This window comes from Microtus oregoni, unplaced genomic scaffold (genome assembly GCF_018167655.1).
Source record: "Microtus oregoni isolate MIOR12 unplaced genomic scaffold, Mior012 000118F_ref0000498, whole genome shotgun sequence".
Lineage (NCBI taxonomy): Eukaryota > Metazoa > Chordata > Mammalia > Rodentia > Cricetidae > Microtus > Microtus oregoni.
The window spans coordinates 285692-311890 of record NW_024544747.1 but is presented as its reverse complement, the minus strand read 5'-3'; the positions used below and the strand labels follow the sequence as shown (position 1 = coordinate 311890).

The window sequence follows — 26199 nt, the reverse complement described above, 5'->3', positions numbered from 1 at the left end:
GATTCGGTGACCTTGATATGTCTTGTGGACCCATGTAGACTCATGTCAACATAGCAGCTCCACACAGGCAAATGTCACAGTCCCATCACTTGGGAGGTAGAGGCAGAAGAATCAGAAGTTTGAAGTTATCCTCAGCTACACAGAGAATTCAAGGTTAGCCTGGGCTACATGAGGCACTGTCTCAAAAAGTGAACAAACAAATCTAAGAGTAGGCAGGATATGGCCAGCCCTATACATTGCTCTCTCTGCCTCCTACTAGGGTAGGAACCACCAGGGACCTTTGATCCCTTACTGCCCACACCCACAGGAGTCCAGATACCCAGATGGCCTCAGCAGACTCCTTGGCCCTGGGGAACCCCAGGCATCTCTACCCCCACCCCCTGCCCCCCTGCTCTGTGGCCCTGCTGACTCAACTCTCCCTGCGTGGAGCTCCCCAACCACAGGGGCCTGGAAGAGAAGCCTGGAAAGTTGCGCTCATGTCCCGGGCCCCTGGTCTGGCCACTGCCCGTCCCCAAGCACCCAGGCCCAGCCCTCCTCTTCAGAGGCAAGCTCCAGTGACAGACAGTCTATAGGGATAGGAGAGAGAAGGCACCCGAAATCAGAAAACAGGAAGACACAGGGTGGGAGACTATCGTTTCTGGCACCAGGAGGCTGAGGGCAGCCTTGGTGACACTGTGAAACCACACCTCAGAAAGAAAAGATGACAGGCACACATTTGCAATCCCAGCACTCAGGAAGCTGAGGCAGGAAGATTGCCGTGAGTTCTAGATCAGCTTAGGCTCCATACTGAGTTCTGGTACAATATGAGTCAATGTGGCATCTACCTGAAAAACAAAAACAGAGATAAACCAGATAGTGCAATGGGGAAGGACAATTGCTACCAACCCTGATACTCATGAGTTTGAACCCCATAACCCATATGATTAATGGAAAGAACTGACTCCTGCAAGCTGTCCGATGACCTCCACATAGGTGCTAGAGCACGTGCCCCTTCCTCATAAAGAAAAGAAACCCCCCCCCACCCCAACAAGTACTTATACAAATATGTATTCCTGTCTGATATTTTGTTTGTTTCTTTGAGACAGGGTTTCTTTGTGTAGCTTTGGAGCCTGTCCTGGAACTCACTCTGTAGTAGACCAGGCTGGCCTCAAACTCACAGAGATCCCCCTGCCTCTGCCTCCCGAGTGCTGAGATTAAAGGCGTGTGCCACCACCACCGGGCTGCATTTCTGCCTTTTAACAGTGCAAGGCTTTAGTCTTGGTTCTCCCTCTTCTCTGAACCTCAGTTTCCTTGGTTGACATTTGAGCCTTGAAATGAAACAGGAGTTTCAGGGGAGACAGATCAGAACCTGAAAGAAGGCCTATGAGAAGAGAAAAGGAGCAGGGAAAGAGAGGACCATGGGGAGAGAGGGGCAGGACAGCAGGTGGAGCCCTGGAACACAGGAGCCTTCCGTGCTTGGGTGTCTATCATGTTCAGGTAAGCATTGAACTAAGACCCTGTAGGTCCCCAGGAAACGCCCTTGTATTAAAATAGTCTCTAGAGTGCTCCCTTCAGCGTCCCTAGAGTGCTCCCTTCAGCAACACACATATTAAAAATTAGAACAGCACAGAGATCAGCATGGCCCCTGTACAAGGATGACCACAAACTTACGAAGTATTCTAGATTTTTATTTGTAGAGGAAAAGTATGCCCTGGAATCCTACATGAAATCTATTAGCATCTTTAGGGCTGGAGAGGCAGTGGTCAGAGGACCTGAGTTTGGTTCTTTATAGCTATGTCAGGTAGTTCACGACCATTTGTAAAACCAGATCCAGACCTGATGTCTCTGACCTGCGCTCATGTTCACACACAGACACACAGACACATAGTTAAAAATAAAATAAATCTTTCTTTTGAGAGGGCTAGCGAGGGTGAGGTGGTTCAGTGAGCTAAAGCAATTCCTACCAAACCTACTAATTTAAACTCAATCCCAAGACCTACATAACGGAAGATTCCTGCCAACTGTCCTTGTTGTGACACACACACACACACACAGTAATAAAAGCGCATGTATCCACATTTTTGTTTGGGTTTGGAGACAGGGTCTCTCTGCATAGGTCTAGCTCTATTGGAACTCACTGTGTTGGTTGAACAGGCTGACCTTGAACTCACAGAGATCTACCTGCCTCTGCCTCCCAAGGGCTGGTATCAAAGAAGTATGCCACCATGCCCAACTAAGAAATGACACTTTGAAATCCTGAACACAGGGCTGGAGGGATGGCTTAGCAGTTAGGAGCATTGACAGCTCTTTTGTAGGGCCCAAGTTTGATTCCCCGGCACCTGGAAGCTCATAACCATTTCTAATTCCAGTTTCATTCAAGTGGATCTGAGCTTCTGGCCTCTTCAAGCACTAAATACACATGGCACACAGACATACATGCAGGCAAAACACTCATACATATAAAATAAAAATAAGCCGGGTGGTGGTGGCACATATCTTTAATCCCTGCACTCAGGAGGCAAAGGCAGGCGGATCTCTGTGAGTTCGAGGCCAGCCTGATCTACAGAGGACAGCCAGAGCTGTTACACAGAGAAATCCTATTTCGAACAAAACAAAACAAATTTTAAAAATCAAATTAAATTAAATAAATCTTAAGAAAATTCAGTTCTGAATACAACTCAGGCACTCTGGAGACTGAGGTAACTTAAGATCATCTGATATTAAGGCCAGCCTGGACTATTCAATACTTGAGTTTCACGCCAGTCTGGGTTTCTTGACCTTGAACTCCCAACGCTCCTGTTTCCAGCTTCAAAGTGCCGGAATTCCAGATGTAGACCACGGTGTCCAGTCCACACAATGTTAGGGATCACACCCTGAGCTTCGTGCATGCCACTTCGTCAACTGAGATACATCCCAGTTTTTACCTTTCTCTCTCTTTTTTATTTGTGGTGTGGCAAGGGATTAAACCCGGAATTTCCTGCTTGCCAAACAAGCATAACTCTGCTCTAATGGTTGGGATCACAGATGTATGAAATTTGAGATGAGTCTGCAGAGGTCAACATTCACCAAATGTTGAAAGAGCATATACTGTGTGCAGAGACACAAGAACTAGGCTTAATCCTGCAACCATAAACATGGCTTGTCCAGCTCTTTGTCTCACAAACTAACCAGTAACTAACAAAAGAAAAGGAATCACTTTAATTAGAGTGAGTATGGGATGCTATAGGAGACAGGGTTAATCTAAGTCCATATTGCGGGAATCAAGGAAGGTGGCTGAAAGAAAAGATAACCATATAAAGAAACCAAAAAAACTGGATGTCGTGGCTCAGATCTATAATCCTAGCACTTAGGAGGTTGAAGTAGGAGTGCCATGACTTTAAAACTGGCCTAAACTATGTGGTAAGATTCTACCAAGGAAGTGGGGCGGTGGTGGAGCATGCCTTTAAACCCAACACTCAGGAGGTAGAGGCAGGCGGATCTCTGTGAGTTCGAGGCCAGCCTGATCTACAAGAGCTAGTTCCAGGACAGGCTCCAAAGCCACAGAGAAATCCTGACTTTGAAAACAAAACAAAACAAGACAAAAAAAAAATCTACCAGAGGAAAGAAGGAAAAAAATGGAAGGAGGTGTTGATAGAGAAGGGAAGGCTAAATAAAAATAAGGATTGGTCTGGCTGGGCACGGTGGAATACATTGGTAATCCCAACATTTGGGATGGGAGGCAGAGACAAGAATATGGTTTTGAGTGGGCTGGAGAGATGGCTCAGTGGTTAAGAGCATTGCCTACTCTTCCAAAGGTCCTGAGTTCAATTCCCAGCAACCACATGGTGGCTCACAACCATCTGTAGTGACGTCTGGTGCCCTCTTCTGGTCGGCAGACAGACAGAATATTGTATACATAATAAATAAATAAATAAATAAATAAATAAATAAATATAAAAAAAAGAATATGGTTTTGAATTCCAGGCCACAAACAACATCACCAAACTTTTATCCCATAAACAACATCAACAAAGTAGAAAGATTGCAAATGCACAGAGTCCCAGGGTCGCCGTTGAGATGCTGATGTGAACAGAGGCATCAAGGAGGCTGAGCTAGGGCTGGTGGCACAAGCCTGTATTCCCAGCTACTCCAGACACTGTGGCAGGAGGGTCACCAGGCTCCTAGGCAGTTTTGTGAAAAACTGCCACACACACAAAGGGTGGTGGTGGGTGCTTGCTGTAGGTCCATGGTAGTTGTTTCACAAGTGCAAATTCCCTGGGTCCTGCCCCAGGCCTGGAGAGCGAAAAGTGGGGGTGGGCGTGGGGGTATGGTGGAAAATGTCTCATCAGCCCTGCAAGGTTTCTGAACTCGATTCCAAGGACAGCATAGAGAAATACCCTTCTATTAGAAAGACGGCTCTGCCTGCAGGGATGGGAATGAAGTAGGTCTAGAGCCAGATATTCCGGGTCAATCAGCTGTTTAGTGAGGTGCAAACCTGGGCAAACTGTTTAACCTATGATGTCTAATGTGCCTCTTCTGTACAAAGGGGAATCAAGACACTCAAGTTCCAGGGTTGTTACAATTAGAAACAGGACTCAGTGGGTAAAGGTACCTGCCATCAAATCAGAGTTCCTCCCCTTTGACCCATGGACACCTGAAAATTATTCTCTGACCTCCACACAGGCGCTGTGGTACAATACAACCACCCCAAATAAAAATCCACAAAACCTAGAGACGTGCGAGCCGCCCACCTGAGCTAGAACTCAAGCACCGTACTACTGAACTGCACCTTTATCAACCACTGGGCGGGACGACACCTCTAGCCGTTGGTGGAGGACGAGCTGGAAACGAGCAAACCAATTGTGTTTGAGGCAACACAGTGGTTGTATCAAAGTGTGTGTGTGGGGGGGGGGGGTAACGTGGAAAGGAGAGCCAGCCTGATTGGTCAGGAGGAACGAGCAGGCATGCAGGTTTTAACTCTGAATTCAATTCTGAGAATGGCCCTGGACAGCCAGCGGCTCTGGTGGATAGAGTGAGTGAGGGGCTAGCGCCCTATCTGAAGGCCTTCCCTCAGCATTCTAGCAGGAATCCCCTGAACTCGACTGGGGTTCTAAAGAACTATTTCCCGACCCTTTGACGATCATTCCTGCTTCTCCCGTTCCTGCCTTTTCTCCTCTGCTTAGAAACTTTCCCCACTACCATTGTTAATGAGAGTCCCTAGGAGTCTGGCACCACTCCCATCTCCACCAGCCTCAGTAAACCGGTTATCCCCCTGGATTTCAAAGCACCGTTCGAATTTTTCACGTGGAGGCTCGAAGCAAGATGTACATACAATGAAAGTGTGAGTGAGTCTCAGCCTCCAGCTAAGGGTGTTAGAGAAACAGTTGCAGCCAGAGGGACAAAGCAGTGAGGTCTGGATTGGGGCATCTCCCAGCGCTGACGCTGGCCGCCAGGGACCTCTTGCATGCCTCAGTGTCCGGGTTCCGCGGGCTGGCGAGGGGCGGGACGGCTGGGGGCGGGGCGCAGGCGGGGCAGGCCGGGCCAGGCGCCCGGGCAGGAGGCAGCTGCATATCTGCGGTCCTGACCGCAATTGCTGGGAGTCGCGTCCCGGAGACTGGCGGCGCTGACTCTGCCCGCTGCGGCCGCCGCGCCGATTAGAGCCCGAGAGGGAGGGCCAACCCAGGGAGGGGGGCGAGGGAGTACCGGTGCCCCTTTCCCTCTGTCCTAGCCAGCACCTCCAGATGCCCAGCAGGGTCTTTCTCAGCCTCCCTTATAAACACAGCATAGGAGTCTTAGCCTTTCAGCCTTGGCTTTATCCAAACTGGATCTAAAGCTAGCGCTTTGGGAACCAGCAACAACAATCTGAAGGTGCTGACATCGAGTTACCCCGAGGCTGACTGCCTGCCTCTCCCTCTTCCCCAACACCGGAGAAAGAGGACTCAGAAGCTCAGGACTCCAGATTGTCTTAACCTACTTCCCTCGGAAGCGCTCTAGGCAAAGTAGATCCAAGGAGCCTGAGACACCGGACAATCATTCCGAGGCCAGAGCACCCCCTGCTGGCTGGCTCTAAGCCCCACCCCTCCCCCTCCAGCTGTGTGGGGGGGGGGGAGGGAGAGCTGGCCTCTTTGATCTAGGAGCGTGGCCACCCGCTCCAGGCGCCCCATTACCCTCCATTATCCCAATTAGGCATCCCTCCCAGTCCTGGACACGAGCTTCAAAGCCCCCTTCAGAGTGGAGAGGAAAGGGGTTGACTCTTTCGCCCCTCGCCAAGCCAAGTCATTTTCAGGCAAGACACTGGTATCCGGGTTCCCTGTATGTGTTCATGATAATAGAGCTATAAAAAAGGATCTCGAAAGAATAAATAGTGAAGGGGACCGATTTTTCCTCGATCCCAGTTCTTCACTAAATGATTGAGGTAGGATCCTGCTATCTGACCCGAGTCTCCCATCCACTTACCCAGTTTTATCCTATCCAAAGGGGAGCCAAGAGCCTCCCTCCTCCATCCTTCATCCTATCTCAACACTCCCTCTCCTCCTCCCTCCTGGACAATTTCCGCTGGGGGAGCCCGAGCAGGGTTCAGCACAGTGGCCGCTTCCTGGAACATTTTCCTGTATCCGAAACCGCGACTCCCTCCCCAGGGACCCACTGATCAAGGCCAGATGGGAGCAGCGATGGGGGTGGAGGCAAAAGAGCCAGACTCTTACCATTACCCCCTCCCAATACATTTGCACACCACAGGGAGCCCCTGCCCTGACACACACACTGACATAGGCATACACCACATGCCACAGTCATACACCCATGGGCATTCATGGCGACACAGGAACCACAGGGCTGAGTCTTTGAGAGCCAACACACCCATAGATATCACCACAGCTATCTCCGCCCTACCCCACACCCCTTGAACCACTCGTTGGGCCTTTCTTGCCTCAAAAGGAGACCTTAGGGATCCAAAAATACTGGACAGCGCTGCAGGAGTTATTAGGTTACAAAGGGCCAGATTGGGACCTCTGATGTGCCCTACTGCACAGTGTCTAGTATTTAGGACAGCCAGAGCCAAGAGAGAGCAAAATTGGGCAGCTGCAGCAATTGTAGGGTCTGGGGGAGAACACTAGCCTGACTCTCAAGGACAGATGGGAAATCAAGAAACCTCCCTGGTGACAGACCACTCCTCCTTTCTGGCTCCTGCTCCTCTGAGATTTATAAGGTTTCACCAGCCCTGGCTGGTCTCAGAGATCTGTCAGATCAGCATGCACCTTCCTCCTTAATGCTGATACTAAAGGTACGAGTCACCTGGGACTAGAGAGAGGGCGCAGTGGTTAGGATGCTGGCTGTTCTTCCAGGGACCCAGGTTCAATTCCCAGCACCCACAAGGCAGCTCATGGCAGGTCACAATTGTAACTCCTGTTCCAGGAGATCGAACATCTTCACACAGATGTGCATCAGGCAAAACACCAATGCACATTAAAAAAATTGCCTATCAGTTCTGGCGCACACCTTTAATCCCAGCACTTGGGAGGCAGAGGCAGGCAGATCTCTGCAAGTTCAAGGCCAGCCTGGTCTACAGAGGGAGTTCAAGGACTGGCTTGAAAGCTACAGAGAAATCCTGTTTCAAAGGACAAAAAACAAATAAATATAGTTTGTTAAAAGAGAAAAGGCATGTGGCACCCAGTTTTTTTGTTGTTCATTTTGATACACATTTATTATTTAGCTCTGACTGTCCTAGGACTATGTACACCAGTCTGGCTTCAAATTCAGAGATTCACCTTCTGGGATTAAAGGCATAGACAACCCCATGGCATCAGCAGGTATTTGTTTTGTTTTGATAGAGAGCCTCCTGTCCATGACTGTAGGGCTAAGGATGACAGAATTTCAGATCCTGCTATTCTTTTTAAGCACATGGTACATGTGGGGGGTAGGTCTAGTCCCCAGAGAACTTGATGGGTCCCCCTTGGGGAGACCGCAGCAGATGAGAGACAGACAGATGGGCCTTGCAGAGAGAGAGTTTGGGTATGGAGTTTATTTAGTGAGTTATGAAAGGGAAAGAGAAGGGGAAGGGGAGAGAGAGAGAAAGGGAGAGAGGAAGGGGAGAATGGAGAGAGGGAGGGGAGAATGGAGAGAGAGAGAGAGGAGAGAGAGAGAGAGAGAGAAGAGAAGAGAGAGGGCGAGAGAGCTACTTCAGAAGAGGGACTTCAGAAGAGGGACTTCAGGGGCTGGAGAGGTGGCTCAGTGGTTAAGAGCATTGCTTGCTCTTCCAAAGGTTCTGAGTTCAATTCCCAGCAACCACATGGTGGCTCACAACCATCTGTAATGAGGTCTCGTGCCCTCTTCTGGCCTGCAGACATACACACAGACAGAATATTGTATACATAATAAATAAATAAATAAATAAATATTTTTAAAAAAAAAAGAAGAGGGACTTCAGCCTGCAGGCTGGAGGAGGCAGAGATCGGGTGGAGGGTGGGGGAATGGGCGGGGCTTGTCTCTGAAAAGGACAGGGTACCCAGGTGAGAGGCCAGGCCTCTCACACCTATCCTCCAGCCTCTGTCAGGATTACAGGTGTGTGCCACTTGCCTTTCATCCCTTTGTCTCTTACAGGAAGGGTGCAAGTTGGTTGTAGTTGGGCAGAGATTCAGAAAAGTTAAGGAAAGAGATACTTTTTCTTTTTTTTTTTTTTTTTTTTTTTTTTGGTTTTTCGAGACAGGGTTTCTCTGTGGTTTTGGAGCCTGAGATACTTTTTCTTTTGGGCCATCAACCAAATCAAGACACAGAAACTTAATTTTGAGTGCTCGGCCTTAATTTAGGCTGGTTTCTGGTTAGCTCGTTAAAACTTAAATTAACCTGTTTCCTCTCTCTCTTTTTGTTTTTTTTTTGGGGGGGGGCTTTGTTTGTTTTTGTTTTATTTTTTGAGACAGGGTTTCTCTGTGTAACAGTCCTGGATATCCTGGAACTTGCTTTATAGACCAAGTTGACCTCAAACTCACTGAGATCGTCTCCCAGGTGCTGGGATTAAAGGCTTGCGCCACCACTACCTGGCAACCTGTTTCTCTTTATTGAACTTTTGCCGTGGGGATTTTTACTTTTTCTTCCGTCCTGTATGTGGGGCCCAGAATAGCTTGGACACACTGCTGCCATGATTATAAAAACCAGCTAAGCGGTGGTGGCGCTACAGAGAAACCCTGTCTTGAAAAACAGCTAAAAAGTTGGCCTGAGTTTCAGTTTTACTGGCAGGCAGCACTGATTTCAGGAATAGGTATAAACTGACACACCCAGGGAGGGTTAGCAGCTAAAGGGAGGCACCTGACGTTCTAAACACCCAACCTTTAGATAAGATTAGATAAGATCACCAGATGTCCTTGAACCCAGAGGCAGTCCTGTCACCAAGACATCCCTTGACAACTGTCAGCCAATCAGGGCCTTGAGCTCTGAAAAAAATCCTCTCATCCCCAACCTCCATAGAAAACCCTACCTCAGCTGGGCTAGGCACTGTCTGCTGCAATGGACAGAAAAAGAGTCCAGGCTTGAGCTGGAATAAAGGCCTTTACTTTCGCATATGGATTTGGTCCCCGTGATCTGGGCACACGACTTTATTTATTTATTTTAATATTTATTTATTTATTTATTGTGTATACAATATTCTGTCTGTGTGTATATGCCTGAAGGCCAGAAGAGGGCACCAGACCCCATTACAGATGGTTGTGAGCCACCATGTGGTTGCTGGGAATTGAACTCAGGACCTTTGGAAGAGCAGGCAATGCTCTCAACCTCTGAGCCATCTCTCCAGCCCTGGGCACACGACTTTAATCCCAGCACCTGGGAAACAGAGGCAGAGGGATCTCTGCGAGTTCAAGGCCAGCCTGGTCTATAGAGCCAGGACTGGCTCCAAAGCTACAGAAACCCTGCCTCAAAATAATAATAATAATAATAATAATAATAATATAAATAAAAACAAATATAAAATAGGAGAAGAAAGGAAAGAGACTATGGATGTCAAAAGGTAAGTTCACAGTCAGGTCTCACTGACTCAACAAAACTATGACAAGGTAGACAGGGGCTACCAAGCACCCTGACAACAAGCTTGCCTGCTCGTCCCTTCAGGTAAAAGGCAAAAAAGAGAAAACCATCAGTGTTTAGTGGCACATACCTAGAATTCCAGTGCTCTTGAGGCTGAGTCAAGAGGATCTCAGTGGAGGCCAGTCTGAGAGCCTATCTCAAACTCAAGAACAAGAAGCCAGGCTTGGGGGCACTTGCCTCTAATCCCAACACCCCAGAGGCAAAAGTGTAGGTATGTCTCTATGAGTTTGAGTGGAACTGAGCTCCAGGCCAGGGAGGGCTACATTGTGAGACCCTATGTCAAAATAACAAACAAACAAAACAACAACAAAAAGAAAATAAAACCCAAACTAAAACAAACAAACAGTAGGGCTTGGTGACGGCCAAGACTGAGAAGTACGGGGAGTTCAAAGCCAAGCTAGACTACAGCCTGAGACTCCTCAAAAAAAGTAAGTGTGGGTGGTGGATTAGTTATTATTTTTGGTTATTGAACTGTAGAATCTTAGGCAAGACCAATTCATATAATACAGCGACTCATTGATGAGCTAGGGGTTGTAGGCTTATATTAGAAATATTCTTTGTTCCGGGGGGACAGACTGTATTATTCCACCTGTATTATTCCTACCCTTCAGTGTAGTTCCTAGTGGTGCCCACCAGTGCTAAACTTGAAGAATAGCAAGGCAGGGGTAATTAAACCACAGAAACTATTTTTTTAAAGATTTGTTTGTTTGTTTATTTATTTATTTATACAGTGTTATATCTGCATATCTGCCTGCACACCAGAAGAGGGCACCAGATCTCATTACAGATGACTGTGAGCCACCACATGGTTGCTGGGAATTGAACTCAGGACCTTTGGAAGAACAAACAGCTAGTGCTCTTGGCCGCTGAGCTATCTCTCCAGTCCCTACAGAAATTTTAAAAGAAATTACTTGATATTTCTTTTCAGGAATAAAAAGATTTATATTTTATTCAGTTATTTAGTGTATGTATTTATGCCAAGATGCACATGTGGAACTCAGGGTTACACCTCTGCTCTCTCCTTCCATCTGGGATCTAACTCAGATCATCAGACATGGTAGCAAATGCATGTATACACACACACAAAATACACAAATAAATCTTAAAACAAACAAACAAAAACTTTACTTGGCCCAGATAAGCTCAGTGTGTTGGAGCATCAGGAATGTTAAAGTATTTATTCTGTGAGTGAGAATAATAAGGGATTTCATGAAAAGTAAGTCCTGGAGCGCAGAGCAGTGTGCAAAGAACTTTTTCCAAAAGAGATATTCCTAGGTAGCAAAAGTGTCAGCAATGGTGTCCCGTACCAGCAGGGGGCAGCAGTGAGCTGCTCAGAAGCCGCACCTGTAGCTCTAGCGAACCATCGGATCCTCCTCCAGCATACCGTATGCCCCTTTTCTGTAGGCGGCAAGAGTACTGAGGCAAAGGCTAGAGCGGGAGAGTCCTCGGTAGTGTTCCGGCCCTGCTCACAGTCTTGGCGGAGAGAGGCACTTGACAAAGGTCCAAAGGTGTCTTGTTCCCGAGGTCAGAATACAAAGTTTCCACCTATTTCCTACCCCACCTGGTTTTCTTTCAAAGACATTTCTTAGGGCCTTTATTGTGTGCCAGGGGGTATCCTAGAAGTACGGGAGGGAAAGTGTGTAAACTAGTGGAAGACAGCCTGGAAAGCAGCTCTGCTCCGGTGATGACTCCAGCAGGCACCTTGGGAGTCAGGTAACACACTTAGTCTCTTAGGCTCTGTCCATATGATGAGGCATTTCCTCCATGGCCACCAGCGGGCTGCAGCTCAGGGGAAGAACAATACTTGCCTAGCATGCACAAGGCACAGATTCACTTCCTGGGACGACCACATACATACAATCACCAGCTCAGTCCTGAAAATGTACCAGAGTACAGAGGGAAGGATTTGGCTGTACTAGCGCTGAGGCCAAGCTTTCAGCTCTCCTCAAGCAGATGCAAACAGATCCCAGTGAGCTTGAGTCCAGCTTGTCCACACAGCTAGCTCCAGGACAGCCAGGACTACACACAGAGAGATCCTGTGGAGAGAATGGGGCAGGACGGGGAAGGAGTAAAGCAGATAACTCAGGAAACAAAGAAAAACACTCCCTGCTTCACCTGATATGGGGACAGGGACGAGGCTAACTGAAGGCCAGCATCGCACATCAGAGTTTCTTTCCAGAGTTGTAAGACTGGGACCTGTAGAATGATAACCTATAACACTGCAGGGAGCCCTGGGTTGGGTTCCAATTTAGTGGATGGCACTTGCTTGTAATTATCAGCTCTTAGAGAGTCAGGAGAACCAGGAGTTCAAAGCCATCCTGGGCACAGTTTGAGGCACCAAGAGACCTTGTTTTGTTTGTTTGTTTGTTTTAAAAATCTTAGTGGAGTGTGGTGGTATATGCCTTTAATTCTAGCATTCAAGAGACAAAGCCAGGTGGATCTCTGAGAATTCAAGGCCAGCCTGGCCTACATAGTAAGTTCCAGGCAACTCAGAGATACCTGGTGGGAACTTGTCTAAAAAACATATAAATTAGTAAGACAAACAAGAAAAAATACGTTTCTCATAGACAACACTCATGCCCTTGGTGTGTCTTCCCTTTGGAGTGTCTCTCTCTCTTAACTATCAACTTTAAAGGTCACATTAAACTGTATTAGGCCTCAACTCTGCTTTTATAAAATGCATTACCAAAAGAAAACATTATTCAACTTGGGAGACTGGGACTTTTAAGATTATAGTAAGTTTGAGACCAATCTGAGATATGTGAGTCCTTGTCTCAAAAACAAATTACTATAGCTGCACACACTGTTAATCCCAGAAGGTATGGGGGCAGAGGCAGGCAGATCTCTGTGAGTTCCAGGCCAGCCTGGTCTACAAAGCGAGTTCCAGGCCAGCCTGGTCTATTCAGTGAGTGCTGGGACAGCTGGAGCAACATAATCTGACCCTGTCTCAAAAACAAATATACAAAATTAGTTTCTATTTTCAGTAAAGAGGAGGCCAGGGAAACCTGCCTTGCCAGGGAAGTCAGATCTTACCTCTTCAGTTCCTCCTACCATGCCCCTGAATAAAATCCTCTGGTCACTAAACAAATAGAACAAACAGGAAAAAAATGAAAGTATTACTGACAGCTCTGTGCTGTCAGGAAACTAGTTCTGATCTCTGCAGGAACTACACTTCAAATGATAGATTTCAACTATACAAATAAATTCTTTTTTGTTTTTAAAGACAAGGTTTCTCTGTGTAGTCCTTGCTGTCCTGGAACTCTCTCATAGACCAGTCTTGGCTCGAAATCACTGAGATCCTCCTGCCTCTGCCTCCCGAGTGCTGGAATTGAAGGTGTGTGCCATCTGTTATGGTAAAAATAAAATGCTGCGGATTCTTGAGGGCATTCGCCTCTCAGGCAGGGAGCTGCACAGTGAGTGAGAGACAGATGCTCCATGCAGAGAAAGTGGGTCGGGTCTTTATTTAATGGGTTAAGGGGAAGGTGGGAAGAGGGAAAAGGAAGAGAGACGGAGAGAGGAGAGGAGAGGAGCAAAAGCAGCAGCTGCCTCTTCTGGAGCTGATTCACATTCTCACATTCTTTCTATTTTACTTTCTCTCCTTTTTTTTTTAAGGTTTATTTTTTCATGTATACAATGCTCTGTCTGCATGAATGCCTGCAGGCCAGAAGAGGGCGCCAGATCTCATTACATATGAGCCACCATGTGGTTTCTGGGAATCGAACTTGGGTCCTTTGGAAGAGCACACAATGCTCTTAACCCCTGAGCCATCTCTCCAGCCCCTCTTTTTGTTTTATGAAACAGGGTTTCTCTGTGTAATATTCTTTTTTTTTTGTTTTGTTTTGTTTTTTTTTTTGTTTTTCGAGACAGGGTTTCTCTGTGGTTTTGGAGCCTGTCCTGGAACTAGCTCTTGTAGACCAGGCTGGTCTTGAACTCACAGAGATCCGCCTGCCTCTGCCTCCCGAGTGCTGGGATTAAAGGCGTGCGCCACCACCGCCCGGCCTCTGTGTAATATTCTTGACTGTCTTGAAACACCCTCTGTAGACCAATCTGGCCTCAAACTCAGAGATCCTCCTGCCTCTGCCTCCCCAATGCTGGGATTAAAGACATGCACCACCACTGCCCTGTCAGCTGTAGCTCTTAACCACTGAGCCATCTCTCTAGCCCCCATCTCTGCTTTTGAAAGGATGTGAGCTCTCAACCTGGATGCTACAATAGATTTCTCATATCCCTCTGAATCTATAAGCCAAAATCAACTTTTTTCTCAAGTTGTCTTTGGTCATGGTGTTTCACCGTAACAGAAAAAAAAATCACCAATACAAACCATTACTAAAACAACACTTTAAGGGGGTTGGAGAGATGGCTCAGCAGTTAAGAGCACTGGCTACTCTTCCAGAGGACCCGGATTCAAGTCCCAACACCCACAGGGCAGCTAACAACTGTCTGTTGCTCCAGTTCTGGGAATTTGAATACCCTTACACAGACATACATGGCAAAATACCAACATACATAAAATAAAAATATATAATTAAAAAAATTAAAAAAGAAAGAAAAGAGAGGGCTGGAGAGATGGCTCAGTGGTTAAGAGCATTGCCTGCTCTTCCAAAGGTCCTGAGTTCAATTCCCAGCAACCACATGGTGGCTCACAACCATCTGTAATAAGGTCTGGTGTCCTCTTCTGGCCTGCAGTAATACATGTAGATAAAATACTGTATACATAATAAATAAATAAATAAATATTACAAAAAAAGAAAGAAAAGAAAGAAAAAAATAAATTAAAGCAAGCAACACTGGACTGGATTCATACAAAGATAAATGAGTCGAAGCTTTTTTGTTAGAATACGTTTTATTTATTTGGTTGGTTGGTTTTTTTGTTTGTTTGTTTGTTTGTTTTGAGACAGGGTTTCTCTGTACAACAGTCCTGGCTTTCCTGGAGCTCACTTTGTAGACCAGGCTGGTCTCGAACTCCCTGAGATCCTCCTGTCTCTGCCTTCCAAGTGCTTGGTTAAAGGTGTGTGCCATCACTACCCGGTTTACCTTTAATTTCTTTGACAATTCCATAAATGTATACAATTTATCTGGATCAGATCCTCCTTCAACTCCTCTCTCTGTAGACCAGGCTGGTCTCAAACTCACAGAGATCCACATGCCTCTGTTTCCCAAGTGCTGGGATTAAAGACTTGAACCACTACCACCACCCAACTCCTCTCTCTTACTCCCTCCAGACACTCACTAGTAATACCCAATACTTCAACTCACCCTTTATACCAGGCAGACCAAGATCCCCTTGCCTCTCCCTTCTGGAGTGCTGGGATTAAATGTTGGTAGCACCACGTTGCCTTAAGAGACTTTTGGGTGCTGAAGAGACAGACAGCTTAGTAGGTCTTCCAGAGGACCAACCCCCAGTTTCAACTCCCAGCATCCACATGGCAGCTCAGGATGGTCTGGAACCCCAGTTCCAGGGGATCCAGCACACCCTGACATACACGCAGGCAAAACATTATTGCTCATTTAAAATTTTTTTTTCTAGCCGGGCGGTGATGGCGCACGCCTTTAATCCCAGCACTCGGGAGGCAGAGGCAGGCGGATCTCTGTGAGTTCGAGACCAGCCTGGTCTACAAGAGCTAGTTCCAGGACAGGCTCCAAAACCACAGAGTAAACCCTGTCTCGAAAAACCAAAAAAAAAAAAAAAGAAAGAAAAATTTTTTTCTTATTGCATTTTTTATATGGCATTTATTTATTTGTGCATTTATTTTTTTATTTATTTATTTTTTTTAAATATTTATTTATTATGTATACAGTATTTTTTTGTTTGTGTGTATGCCTGCAGGCCAGAAGAGGGCACCAGACCCCATTACAGATGGTTGTGAGCCACCATGTGGTTGCTGGGATTTGAACTCAGGACCTTTGGAAGAGCAGGCAATGCTCTTAACCTCTGAGCCATCTCTCCAGCCCCCTTATTTGTGCATTTATATACATGTACGTTACAGACCAGCTGGGGCCAAAGAGTTAGAGCCTAATTCAGAAACAAAGTGAACAAAACCAAGAAGAATAAACAAGTGAGGAGCTTAGTGTTAGTCTAAGGTGGAAGTGCACACAGTAGCCTGCTGGAAGGCAAAGTCTTTGACCAAACACCTAAAACCAGGAGTTTAGCTGGGTGGTGGTGGCACACATCTTGGGAAGCAGAGGCGGGTGGATCTCGGTGAGTTCGAGGCCAGCCTGGTCTACAAGAGTTAGTTCGTCCAGGACAGGCTCCAAAGCCACAGAGAAACCCTGTTGCGAAAAACAAAACAAAAACAAACAAACAAACAAACCAGGAGTTCAAGACCTGCCTTTTCAAACTTTAAGCTACCTTAATATGAGGCTGAAAGAAACCAACACCCAAGACCAAGTTCTCAGCACAAAGATTTATTTGCACCAGAGGGACATAGTGCAGGGAATAAGAGACAAAGCAAGGGGGCTGGAGAGATGGCTCAGTGGTTAAGAGCTTTGTCTGCTCTTCCAAAGGTCATGAGTTCAATTCCCGGCAACCACACAGTGGCTCACAACCATCTGTAATGAGGTCTGCTGTCCTCTTCTGGTCTGCAAACACACACAGATTAAATATTGTATACATAATAAATAAATATTAAAAAAAAAAAAGAGACAAAGCAAGAACCCGGAGGTGGAGGCACATGCCTTGGAACCCACTCAGGAGGCAGAGACAGACAGGTTTTGAGGCTGGCCTGCTCTACAGAGTGAGTTCCAGGACAAGCTCAAAACTACAGAAAAACCCTGTCTGGAGAAAAAGAGAGAAACCAAAGGCATAGGACAAGGGGAAAGGAGAAGGGAACAAGGGAGATGGGGCAGGGATATCTCTCCCTTAGGGACAAAAGACTGTCTCTTGATAGAGGGGAGACAGACTGGGCGCATAGGCAAATAGTGGGTTATAAAGGTACAAGGGGAAACCCCTTGTTAGGATGTGAAATTTGTTGAAATGTAATTTTAATTGGGTGCTGAGCAGTGGTGGTATACACCTTCAATCCCAGCACTAGGGAGGCAGAGGCAGGTGGATCTCTGTGAGTTCAAGGCCAGCGTGGTCTACAGAGCTAGTTCCAGGACAGGCTCCAAAGCTACAGAGAAACCCTGTCTCAAAAAATAAAACAAAACAAAATTAATTGGTGTGTTAATCAGGCGAGCCAATGGGGGCTTTTGATTGCTGGACCTTTTACTGTCAGCCTCAGGAGGAGGAAATGGTCAAATAAGGGAGGGGGGTCCCCAGAGGACTCTTTCTTTTCTGGATTTTTTTCTTTCTCCAGATTGGCCACAGTGTGAAGGGTCAATTTGTAATGTGAAGGAAGGCTCTCCTCCTCATCCTCCTCCGACCTAGAAACTGCTTTCAAAGACACTACGCCAGCAGCTCTCCTCTTCTGGTCTCTCCTCAGTCATCAAACCTTGTGGCAGATGGCAAGAAGAAGCATGCCTTTGGCACAAGCCTAAAACAGATGTGGCCTAAGAAGAGAGCATGCCTGCAAAGGGGTTAAATTCTAGCACAGAGAGAAGCAGGCCGGAGCTAGACTGGAGCTGTAGGAGCGAGAAACCAGTGGGCATTTTAATAATTATTATTCCATCCACAAATTCTAGCCAGTTTTTGCCAGGTGTGGGGCATGAATATAATCCCAGCCTGAGGGTGGGGGCTGGAAGGTAGCTCAGGCAGGATTAAGGAGTGTAAACCATTCTAGGTTACTAAGCAAGGTCAAGTCTCCCTCTCTAAGAAGGAGCCAGGTGTGCCTGTGACTTGTGGTGGCCTGTAACCCTAACAGCACTAGGGAGGTAGAGGCTTAGAGGTTATCCTTCCCTTAATACTGAGTTCAAGGCCAGCCTGGGATCCAGAAGACCCTGTCTCAAACACATCAAAACAAAGAAGGAAATGAACTTAAAACATGTACCAAATTAAAATAAAATAAAATATTCATTACAATGTTCATTTTCTTTTTTTTTTATTAAATTTATTTATTTAGTAAGGATTTCTGCCTCCTCCCCGCCACCGCCTCCCATTTCCCTCCCCCTCCCCCGATCAAGTCCCCCTCCCTCATCAGCTCTAAGAGCAATCAGGGTTCCCTGACCTGTGGGAAGTCCAAGGACCGCCCATCTCCATCCAGGTTTAGTAAGGTGAGCATCCAAACTGCCTAGGCTCCCCCAAAGCCAGTACGTGCAGTAGGATCAAAAACCCATTGCCGTTGTTCTTGAGTTCTCAGTAGTCCTCATTGTCCACTATGTTCAGCAAGTCCGGTTTTACACAATGTTCATTTTCTTTTTTTTTTTTTTTTTTGGATTTTTCGAGACAGGGTTTCTCCGTAGCTTTTGGTTCCTGTCCTGGAACTAGCTCTTGTAGACAAGGCTGGCCTCGAACTCACAGAGATCCGCCTGCCTCCGCCTCCCGAGTGCTGGGATTAAAGGCGTGCGCCACCACCGCCCGGTACAATGTTCATTTTCTTAAAAAAAAAAAAAAAAAAACATGTACCAACTTATTACGGTGAGCTATATTTAGGTCAGTTACCCGGCTTTTCCTTTGTTTTGTTTTTGTATCCCATGTATCCCCCCCATCTCCCTGCCTCATCCCTCCCCATCCCTCACCCTTCTCCCATAAGGTTTCTCTACTTAGTGTAGCCCTGTCTGTTCTGGAACTAGCTCTGTAGACCAGACTGGCCTCAAACTCACAGAAATCCTCCTACTTCTGCCTCCTGAGTGCTGGGATTGCAGGTGTGCACTACAACTGCCTGGCTCAATTTGTTTCTGTTTTGTTTTTTTGAGACAGGGTGTCTCTGTAGTTATGGACCTTGTCCTGAAACTCGCTCTGTAGACCAGGCTGACCTTAAACTCATAGAGATCCACATGCCTCTGTCTCTCAAGTACTGGGATTAAAGATGTGCACCACCACCTCTTGTATAATTGTGTAGCCCAGGCTGACCTCAAATTCGTGATCCTCCTGCCTCTGTCTCCTCAGCAATCCTACCGCTGGCATGTGCCACCACTGCCCAACATTCTTATTTATTCTTAAAGATAAAGATTTCACTGAGGCTGGATGGTGGTGGCGCACACCTTTAATGCCAGCACTTGGGAGGCAGAGACAGGTAGATCTCTGTGAGTTCAAGGCTGGCCTGGCCTACAAAGTGATTTCCAGGACAGGTTCCAAAGCTGCAGAGAAACCTTGTCTTGAAAAAAACAAAACAACAACAACAAAAAAGGTGTTTTTTAAAAAATATTTATTTATTTAATTATTATAAAAATATTTATTTATTTAATATTCTGTCTGTGTGTATGTCTGCAGGCCAGAAGAGGGCACCAGACCTCATTACAGAAGGTTGTGAGCCACCATGTGGTTGCTGGGAACTGAACTCAGGACCTTTGGAATACTGAGCCATCTCTCCAGCCACAACAAAAAGGAGTTTTGCCAGACGTGGTGGCACACTCCTTTAATCCCAGCACTCCAGAAACAGAGGCAGTCAGATCTCTGTGAGTTTGAGGCCAGCCTAGTCTACAAATTGAGTTCCAGAACAGCCAGGGCTATTACACAGGGAGACTTTGTCTCAAAAAACAAACAAACAAACAAATAAATAAATATTTTGTTTTTGTGCACGGGTGTTTTGCCTGCACATATGTATGTGCACAACATGTGTGCAAGGTGCCTACAGAGGCCAGAGAGAGCAGGAGCCCCTGAAAATGGAGAGAATGGAGCAAAGCTGGGGGAAGAGACGGAAAAGAAATCAGGCTGGAGGCAGGAAGGAAGATCTGCCTGCATCAGTGGATGGAGAGGGACTGGGCAGGGCTTGTCTCTTAAAGTGACAGGACAGATCATTATACCAGCCTGCTTCCTTTTTCTGGTTTATTTATTTATCTATTATTAATAGTAGTAGTAGTTTTTCAAGACAGTGTTTCTCTCTGTACCCCTGGATGTCCTGGAATTCCTTCTGTAGACCAGGCGAGGCTTGAACTCGAGATCTGCCTGCCTCTGCCTCCCAACTGTGTGCGCCAACACCGCCCGGCCTGTTCTTCTCCTTTTATACAGTTGCCTGGTATTCCTTAGGTGGTAGCAGCTTCCTGGTGTCTCTGGGTTTTCATGGTGGGAATGAGATATTAAATTGAGATGCTACAGATCTTTGGATCTTCAATTAGCTCTGTCTTAATTTTCCTCCTTCCTTCTTTACAGTCACATCTACAGAGCCCTGCAGGTATTTAACTCCACCCCCCAGTGCCCTCCAAGGTCTGGAAGTCAACAAGGACCCTTTTATGTCCCATTTTCAGCCATAGCAACTAAATCAATTCAATGTCCAGATCTGAAGTTCTTCTAAGTTAAGGGTCCCAACTCTTGGGGCAAAGATGTTAGATCACTAAACAGTCATTGGAAAGTAGTCTAAGATGGGGGCTTTTGAGAGCAGATACTTCCCTTGTGGTTAGTTTTGGATCCCATTTCCTGTTTTCCCAGTAACATTAGAAAGGGAACTAGCACAACTGCTTGGGTATAAGATTTTAATACCATATAGAAAGTTGTAGGGCCAAGGGAAAGAGATTTCCTCCTGGTCAAAAGAATGGAATCTGAGTTTGACCTTTGGCCGTGGGTGGAGATGTGACATTCCATCTGCTTCAAAGATTAGAATGTTAAGTAGAATCATCTCCTTTCTTAAGAGCTAATCCAGCAGGGAGACAGGCTCCAGGAAAGCTGATTCACCCAAAGACACACTAGGAAGATGGAGGAGGAATAATTATCCCTCCATGAATAATGTACCTGCACTTCCCAGAAGCCCCGCCCTGCGCAGTTGCTTGCAGAGCTTCCGGGAGGAAGTACAGCTAAACCTGCTTGGGGTTTCTCTGGGTTATAACTGCAACAGCATAGTACAGACTGGCAAGTTGGCTCTGTGGGTAAGGGCGCTTGCCTCCACACATGGTGGTCAAGCCAAGGAACACCATTGTAGAAGAGTATCAACTGTCAAAATTTGTTCTCTGATCTCCACACATACTGTGGCACTTGTGTATCTACTCTCTCTGCAATAAATATAAAGAGTAGGGCAGGAGAGATGGCTAAGAGGTTAAAGAGTACCTGCTACGAGCTGGGCGGTGGTGGCGCACACCTTTAATCCCAGCACTTGGGAGGCAGAGGCAGGTGGATCTCTGTGAGTTCGAGGCCAGCCTGGTCTACAGAGCGAGTTCCGGGAGAGCTACATAGAGAGACCCTGTCTCAAAACAAGCAATAATTCTTTAATAGCGATCTCTAGTAACATTTCCAGTTCCTTATGTATTTTTCAGATACCTAGCACAGCCTAAGTGTGTTTTCCCTGACTCTCTAGAATCTCTCCCTGACTTTCAGATAATACTCCCCACACCCACCTATGGCGTCATTTTCTCTTTTCCATCTCCCTCTTCCCAGAAGGTGCCTCAATTTTAGCTTCTCAGCCCTAGTTTTTTTTTTTTTTTTTTTTTTTGAGACAGGGTTTCTCTGTGGTTTTGGAGCCTGTCCTGGAACTAGCTCTTGTAGACCAGGCTGGTCTCGAACTCACAGAGATCCGCCTGTCTCTGCCTCCCAAGTGCTGGGATTAAAGGCGTGCGCCACCACCGCCCGGCAGCCCTAGTTTTTTTTTTTTTTAATATTTTTTTTTATTTATGATGTATACAATATTCTGTCTGTGTGTATGTCTGCAGGCCAGAAGAGGGCACCAGACCCCATTACAGATGGTTGTGAGCCACCATGTGGTTGCTGGGAATTGAACTCAGGACCTTTGGAAGAGCAGGCAATGCTCTTAACCACTGAGCCATCTCTCCAGCCCTTCAGCCCTAGTTTTTGAACTTCTTTTCGAATGTCTTTTTTGTTTGTTTGTTTGTTGGTGTTTTGTTTTTCGAGACCGGTTTTCGCTGTAGCCCTTCCTGGAAGTAGGTCTTGTAGCCTGGACTGACCTTGAACTCACAGAGATTCTCTCGCCTCTACCTCCCGAGTGCTGGGATTAAAGGCCTGTGCCACCACTGCTTGGCTATTTTCAATGACCTTGTTCTTGTGGCCTCCGTATTTGCTGCACACTGGATATAAATCTAAAGTTGCCTCTATTCCAGCTTAGTCATCTGCAAAGAGTGTTTGTTAGGCAAGGCAGTGTTCTTCCTATTGCAGCACAGCAGGGCAACGTCATACATGTAATAATGTCTGATTTCTCAAGCCCTTGGAGGTGATTTAGCCTGAAGGGACTTATGCAGACAGAAATCTATGAGCCAGAATCTGACCTTTGCTGCCAGTGGCCTGTGGGTTAAAGTCTGAACTGATGTCAGTATCTGGAACATCACTGCCCATATTAACTAGCCTCTTTTCAGCTAGGTTCTGGAACTAGTAGGGGTGAGGAGACAAACCAAACACCATTTCCCAGGGTAGAGATGGAGCCATTAAAGACCCGATCAGAAAGTCTGTCTGGCACTCTCCACAAGGGAACATGAAGACCACCTCTTTAGTTGTTGTTTTTTAAGGTAGTGGTGACTGGGCTTATGGCCCTCAGGATGTTAGAACAGCATTCTGCTACAGAACTATATGCTCAAGCAGGGCGATGGTGGCGCACACCTTTAATCCCAGCACTCGGAGGCAGAGGCAGGCGGATCTCTGTGAGTTCGAGACCAGCCTGATCTACAGAGCTAGTTCCAGGACAGGCTCCAAAGCCACAAAGAAACCCTGTATCGAAAAAACAAAAAACAAAAAACAAAAACCATATGCTCAATCCTTTAAAAATTTGTTTCTGAGAAAGCATCTCATAGAAGAGAGAAGAGTGGGGCTATGGTGGTGCACACCTTTAATCCAGCGACTTAGGAGGCAGAAGCAGGAGGATCTCAGAGTTTGAGTTCAGCCTACTGTACAGAGAGAATTCCAGGACAGCAAAGGCTACACAGAGAAACCCTGTTTAAGAAAAGAACAATAACAAAAAAGAAAGAGAGAAAAGGGGACTCATATAGCCTCATGGTGTTTTCGAATACTCTGGGGTATTTTATTTCAATTTTGTTTATTATGTATACAGTGTTCCACCTGCATATATGCTTGTACACCAGAAGGCACCACATCTCATTCTAGATGGTTGTGAGCCACCATGTGGTTGCAGGAATTGAACTCAAGGACTCTGGAAAAGCAGCCAGTGCTCTTAACCTCTGACCCATCTATTTCTCTGGCCTTGGTTTTTTGTTTGTTTGGTTTTTTGGTGTTTTTAAATCTTTTATGTATTTTTTTTTCTTTTAGATGCGGTTTCACTGCACAGCCTTGGCTGTCCTCAAACTCACTGAGATTTTTCTGTCTAAGCCTCCTTAGTACTTAGTACTGGGATTAAAGGCCTTTGCTTGTGGACTTGCAAGGGTTAGTGCTGGAGTTAATTTAAAGGGTCATCTAAACTTGGCAAAAAGGCTCAGTAGGTAAATGTGTCACTAACAAGCCTGTCAACCCGAGTCTGATCCTCAGGCTTTCCATGTTAGAAAGAAAGAGCTGTTGTGCAATGTTTGTTTCCACTGTGAAAATGTGTCCTTCCCAAAGCATCTTTTTTTTTTATTTGTTTATTTATTATGTATACAATATTCTGTCTGTGTGTATGCCTGCAGGCCAGAAGAGGGCACCAGACCCCATTACAGATGGTTGTGAACCACCATGTGGTTGCTGGGAATTGAACTCAGGACCTTTGGAAGACCAGGCAATGTTCTTAACCTCTGAGCCATCTCTCCAGCCCCCCCAAAGCATCTTTTGATTGCTTTATTGAAGAGCTGAATGGTCAACAGATAGTCCGGAAAAGGTTAGGTAGGACTTCCTGAGACAGAGAGGACTCTGGCAAAAAAGGTGGGGTTGCCAGCCAGACACAGGGAGAAGACAGAAGTACAAGATGGAAGAGAAGTAACATTGATTACAAAGAATATGTGTTAATTTAAGTTAAAAGAGTTAGGAGATTTCTGTGAGTTCAAGGTCAGCCTGGTATACAAGAGCTAATTCCAGGACAGGCTCCAAAGGTACAGCAAAATCCTGTCTCAAAAAACAAACAAACAAATAAAAAGAGTTAGTTGAGACAAGCTAAGCTAAAGGCCAAGCTTTCATACCTAATAAGTCTCTACTTTATTATTTGTAGGCTGACAGCCTAAAGACAGTCTGACAAGAAAGCTTGCTACAGAAACTGACTTCTGCAGGTTGTCCTTAGATCTCCACACACACTCAGTATTACACATAGGGGCCGGGTGGTGGTGGCGCACGCCTTTAATCCCAGCACTCAGAAGGCAGAGGCAGGCAGATCTCTCTGAGTTCGAGGCCAGCCTGGTCTACAAGAGCTAGTTCCAGGACAGGCTCCAAAGCAGCACAGAGAAACCCTGTCTCGAAAAACCAAAACAAGAAAAAAGAAAAAAAAAGAAAAGAAAAGAAAGAACACATAGCAACACAAAATAAATAAAATGTAAGACAGAGAACATAGTGTAGGCTAGTCCACCCTTCCTGAAGCTTCTTTTCCTTATCCTTCAATAGCTCCATGTACAACAGTTGTTCCCTAGACTTCATTTACATTCTGCCTTCACCATTTCTACCACAATCAGACCCAGCTTGCTCTCCAGCACACTCTTATTGTCCTTCCTGCTCACAATAATCTCTTGTGAGATGATAGGCTTGCTGTGTAGTTCTTTCTTTCTTTTCTTAGTCATTGAACAAACAAACACAGATCAGCTGCTGAGGCTGCCTCTGCCAGCCCCCAAAGCGACCTAGCTCAGGAGTCTGAAAACAGCTCAGTGGATAAAGGTGCTTTTCACCAAACCTGATTTATCCTGGGAGCCCACAGGATGGAAGGGAGCCTTGGGATGCTTTCATGCAGACTCACATGCTCTCTAAATAAACAAATGTAAAAAAGAAAGAAAGGTAAAGATGGTCAAAAAGTCATTCCTGGTTGTCCAACATTCCTGAGGCACAGGCCAGGGGATCCAAACCCCCTCAAGGGATGCTTTGATATAAATGCAAAGGCCAGCCAGGGCTGTAGTGGCCTGCTCTCAGCCCAAAAGAAATCTGTTGTGAGTACATTAGCTAAATACTACGGTTTTGATTCTTTTTTTTTTTAATGATTTATATAACTTTATTTTATATGCATTGGAGTGCAGGTGTCAGATCCCCTGCAATGGAATCTTCAGACAGTTGTGACCCGGGTGCTAGGAATTGAACCCGGGTCCTCTGGAAGAGCAGTCAGTGCTCTTAACCGCTGAGCCATCTCTCCAGCCAGCCCCTTGATTCTTTTTATGACTTCAGAATTTACTGAGTAACAAGTTTACTGGTTTCAACGACAGCACCTTGGCAGCTAATTACTAACTGCTCTGATATCTGCTCAAGGGAATGCAAATTTTACTTTAATCCCTCTCTCTTCTCTTTCTCCTCTCTCTCTCTCTCTCTCTCTTTTAAATTTTTTGAGACAGGGTTACTGTGTAGCTTTGGAGCCTGTCCTGGAACTAGCTCTTGTAGACCAGGCAGGCCTCGAACTCACAGAGATCCACCTGCCTCTGCCTCCCAAGTGCTGGGATTAAAGGCGTGTGCCACCACCGCCCAGTGTTTAATCTTTTCTCGAAACCAGGTCTCTCTTTGTAACCCTGGCTTGCCAGGTACTTGTTATATCTTGTTATATATGCCAGATGGGCTCAAATTTCGAGGTCTACCTGTTTCTGCTTTTCCAGTGCTGGGATTAAAGGCTCGTGACCACAATCTAGTTACTTATGTCAATGCTCACGTCGCATTCCACAGTGTGAATATAGCTTTATGCATATTTGTAGAGAATGATGCTACAGCCTGTTCAAGAAGTGGTCAGACAGACATGCAAATAGAGCTGGGTATGGTAGCCAAACCTTTAATCCCAGGTGGATCTCTGAATTAGAGGGTTGCCTTGTCTACAAAGTGAGTTCTAGGACAACCAGAGTTGCCTGAGCCAGTTTCAAAAATCAAAAACAAAACACGACAGGAAGATGGGAGGGGACTGGAGAGATGGCTAGTGGTTCAAAGGATGTACTGCATTCAGGAAGTAGGTATTCTGATGCCCTTTTCTGCCCTCCAAGGGAACTGAACTCTTGTAGAAACCCATCAGCACCAGGTATGGTGAGGCAGACCCAAGTCAAATTATCAAGTTCCAGTCTATCCTGGTCTACAAAGTGAGACCTGGCACATGAAATAAAATG

At 46.1% G+C, this 26199-nt stretch overlaps 1 non-coding gene across 1 annotated transcript; it reads left to right on the top strand.

Moving 5' to 3' along the window:
- The first annotated feature begins 1564 nt into the window (after positions 1-1564).
- LOC121444261 lies at positions 1565-1668 on the top strand. The gene has a single exon (XR_005973765.1). It is a non-coding gene; the product is annotated as a U6 spliceosomal RNA (small nuclear RNA).
- Positions 1669-26199: the final 24531 nt, after the last annotated feature.